General features: G+C 41.4%; 1 long non-coding RNA gene across 1 annotated transcript; it reads left to right on the top strand.

Annotated features, from left to right (window-relative positions):
- Window positions 1-693: 693 nt before the first annotated feature.
- On the top strand, window positions 694-4112 carry LOC116880961. The gene is made up of 3 exons (XR_004385307.1): window positions 694-780; window positions 1306-1495; window positions 1928-4112. It is a non-coding gene; the product is annotated as an uncharacterized LOC116880961 (long non-coding RNA).
- Window positions 4113-4336: the final 224 nt, after the last annotated feature.

Here is a 4336-nt window from a genome sequence, read left to right as displayed (position 1 = left end):
TATGTTTGCTTGAAAAGAGTAAGCGGCATTCACATCTTCCCTATCTTTACTATTTTTAAATCGATTTGGTTTATCAATTACTGAGGAAAATATGCCAACATCTCCTACTGTGATTGTGGATTTGTTAATTTCTTCTTGTAATTTGGTCACATTTTGTTTTATATATAAGAGAAGTTGTATTATTATATATGTAATATATATTATTACATAAGGGAGGTTATATTATTATATAGTTGCTATCTATTTTTATTTTTATATTTACTGCTATTTGTGACAAATGACATTAAAAATTTATAGTAATGACATAAAGTTTCCTTACAGAATAAATTTGATTTAGCCAAATAGGAGACGATTCAAAGATCTGTCTTGAGTATATAATGGTGCAGGTAGTAAATCACTACGGAAGACAGTCGTGCCCGGGGTAGAACAATGGCTCAGAAGTATACCAACCAGTGTCCCCTTCCACCCACCCAGTGACCCAACAACGATTCTAGAATCACAGTTTCCAGCCCACACCCCTCTCAGGCTTCAGTTCCACATATCCAGTTCTCTCCTTGTCACTTCCTCCTGGATGTCCCGCAAGCCCATCACACTCAGAAACACAGAAACTGAAACACGGAACTGAATCTCTTCCATCCTTGTCTCCCTCCCGCCCCCGAAACACTCACTGTTTCCTCTGGATTCCTCATCTCGGGGCAAGATACCTCTGTCTTCCCGGTCAGTGAAGCTGGAAATTTCAGACCCCTCCAGCTGCATACCAAAACTGAGAACTGGTTGCATGTATGTTGCCTCCTTGATATTTCTTCTAGCTATCCCCTCTGCAGCCTCCTTGCTGCTGTCATGATTGGGGCCGTGCCACCCCTTTCCTGGACCCTCATGCTCTCCCTTTGCTCTCCCAGTCTCTAGACCGGTGCCCTCAAATCTGTTCTCCACCATACTACGATGTTAATTGTTCTACATGGAACTTACATTTTTGTCTCTTCCTTGCATTACACTCTAGGGTGGTTCCCTATCGTTTGTGGGATAAAGTTGAATCCTTGCATGATACATACATGGCGTTTGCCTGCATTTCTCCCCAGCTCTGCCCTGCTTTGTGTCGTAGCCACAGGAATAACTAGCTGTTCCCAAATGACAGCAGGCTGCTCTATGTTTCTGTGAAATTTCTCAAGCTGTGCCCTCTCTCATGAATCCATTTGCTTTCCTTTGTCTACCAAGCAGACACTGTAAGACTCAGCCCAATTGACACCTCCTCCAGGATGCCCTCTCGGTGACTCCCATCAATTCAATGGAACATTCTTCTCTTAGGTACCTCCCATCCCCAGCTGGACTCCTCTAGCTAGACTGTAAGCTCTTTGAGAGTGGGGACAGTTTCCAAATCATCTATTCCTTGTTTGTTGGATGAAGGAAACAATGAGGACTTACTGTGAGGAAACATCTAGCTTCAGCACCAGTAGTTGTCGGGAGTCTCAAGAATGGTCCTTGACCTCTTTGCAAAGTAAGTGAAGCATCCCCAGAACTTCAGAAGCAGCACGGCAGGAGAGGAGCCGAGTGTCAGCTCTTCTCTGGTGATAGGACTGTGGGACTGCAAGGCATTCATGCTGAAGAAAACAACACATCGAAGGAAAGCTTAGTTAAATCATGCCCTGTAGAAATGTGTAGGACTTCCAGGTTGTTTCGAAAGAATGTTTACCTTGTTCAAAATCGACTTAGTAGCCCTTAAAATCATTTTATCATCATTTTCACTAGCAAGCTAAGCCCTGAGAAAGGAAAAAGGCTAATAAATGCTTCCTGAAATAAAAAGTATTGCTTATGATACTAGCCTAGTTCTCAGCAATGCTTTTAACATCAAAGGAACGTTGCTGAAGCATTTTCTCATATTTACTTCCTCCTTCTTTTCTTCCTAATGTCCCTACCTATCTCTCCGTAGATTTAGTTCCAACAGATTTAATAAAAGAGCAGGACTTGGAAGAAGCATTCAGAGGTATGGTCAGGATGAGAATGTAAGCACTTCAGATGGGGCCAAGAAAGGCAAACAGAAAAATCTTGAAAGCTATTCATTTTTTTCTCCTTTATTAGTTTTAATCCAGTTCTAGATTGGAATACAAAGTATGCATCAAGTAATTAGAGGGCAGCCTAATACCTCATTGAGCAGCACTTCATGAGTTGTTAAATAGCCGGTGAAAAAGTTTGGAAAGGGGCTCCTTTCAAAGTATGTAAAGGCTCTGAGAAGTCCTGCAGTAAAAACTGGTTTAACTGTGTTTAACCCAGCCTTTCCCAACATTTACTTGATTATAAAATCCTTTTGTATGGAGCACCTATTAACATGCAGCAGAGACACATCATTTGGATTAAAATAGGATAAAAATAGTCTGATTCGAGGGCAGATGTTTCACTTAGTAAAGATTATTCTGAAGTAGTAGAGAGTTAATGAACATCTTAAGCAACCTGAAAAGCAGTGTCAGAAGATTTTTAAAATGCTGTCAAGAACTCATAAAATATACATTATATTGTGTAACAATATTGTAAAATGCTGTATGATACATTAAAATCATCAGATTATACCCTATTACCCTACAATCTTCTAATCACATATTTATACACTTTACATTATATCTGCAAAATGACTCCTGTTATAAATATTATGTGTGAATTATAGAAGTATGCTATAACCCTAACTCTAAAGGATTCCATGAAATAAGGAAGCAACAGCTTCCGATAATGAGAGTAGCAGGGCAAAAGAATGGTTAAAAATTATAGCATCAGAGAATTCTGGAACTGAAAGGAACCTCAGGATCATTTTAGTCCAATCCCCTCATTTTAGATAAAAGGAAGCTGTCAATCATTTATGAGGTCTCCAAGTAAAAGAACAGGTGGCAAGAGTGTTGAAATGTTGGGGAACATCTGGGATAGCATTTTCCTTTATGTAAGAGGTAGTCAGAAAGGGTCAAGTGCCCTAGGAAGATGAGGTTAGAATTTTGTGAGAAAGAAGTCTGAATAAGAGATGATTGACATCCTCATCTATGTCAGTGAGAAGTGTGAGCAATTGTACAAGCAAGGAAAATGATAAGCATGAGACAGTCACCTAACGAGACCAAGGGATTATGGGAAGGGGAGGGTACTGTAGCCAAGAAGCTTCCAGACAGTGACGTACACTTAACTGATGGCTCACAATAACTACTTACCTAAAGTAAGTAGTCCCCTATCTTCTCTGAAACAGCCCTGCTCATCTAGAACCCTGCTCGGATCCAATTCAGCCACAGTAATGCTCTGCAGAGTATATGAGTCTCCGCACTGAAGATGATTGAATCAGAAGTGAACAATGGCCCAACTTCAACCTCCTCTCCTCTTTGGGAAATACCTAAGCTGCGGTTGTGTCTAGAACTGCGATCCCTTGCCAGCTGTCTTCTTCCTCTTCCGCTCAAGAGGAAGCTGCCTTTTTCCAGGTTAAGTGGAGGATATGTTCTCAAGGGAAATGCTTTGCTGTCAGCCCATAGAGTCAGGCTTCTGACAGATTATGTGGCCAATTTGTCACTCACTGCCAAGATCTTAAAAGTCTCTATCGCAGAGTGTGCTTTGCACATCTGTTGTATTATAAGCACAGTGTTAGCTCTCTCTGAAGCTGTCAAGATAGGAGGATGTTGCTATGTTCTCTGAAACAGCCCCTCTGGGTGATTTTTAAATGGCAGAGTGTTGGGATTCTGAAATGAGGTGAGATCCCAGAAGAACTAACAAAAACATTGAATGAATAAGTCTGTCCTCCAACATTAGCTGAGTGCTCAGTGTGCCCAGCATTCTAGCAATCATAGTTCATGTCTATTATATCATAAATATTATGTCCAAGTCCCTTTAAAATTGCTTTAACGTCTTAAACTAATAACAGAAAGTAAATTGGTAAAAATGGTGGTATGTTTCTGATGAGACTTCTAGGCATGTTTGTAAAATGAGTTTAGGTGCCTGAAGGAATAAATATTTAAAGTATAAACAATAAAGCCTTGATACATTTCTTTACTGATACTTAGAACTGGGGGCGGGGGATCAAACAGGGTTAGGGTAAAAGGGAGTGTGGAGGACCATGAGATGTACCCAGGGATCCTCTTTCTATGACTGTTACCTGCCCTGCTGGGAGTGCTATTGGCAGATAACCTTCCCTATCAGCACCCTGGGGTTGCCTCACCAAAGGCATGCCCCTTCCCAGGGCAGCCCATGTCCAGTGGCTAGTGGAGGCAGGAGTATAAAGGTTATCTTCCACCAGCAGCAGGAGAACTCTCAACTCCCGGGGTTTGGAGGGCAGGGAGAGCTGAGGACCAGGCCCAAGATGTAAGCATCAGAGAAACTG

The sequence above is a fragment of the Lontra canadensis genome, unplaced genomic scaffold, assembly GCF_010015895.1.
Source record: "Lontra canadensis isolate GAN:19392208 unplaced genomic scaffold, GSC_riverotter_1.0 scaffold69, whole genome shotgun sequence".
Classification (NCBI taxonomy): domain Eukaryota; kingdom Metazoa; phylum Chordata; class Mammalia; order Carnivora; family Mustelidae; genus Lontra; species Lontra canadensis.
The sequence above is the reverse complement of the archived record's forward strand: the minus strand, read 5'-3'. Positions and strand labels throughout refer to the sequence as shown.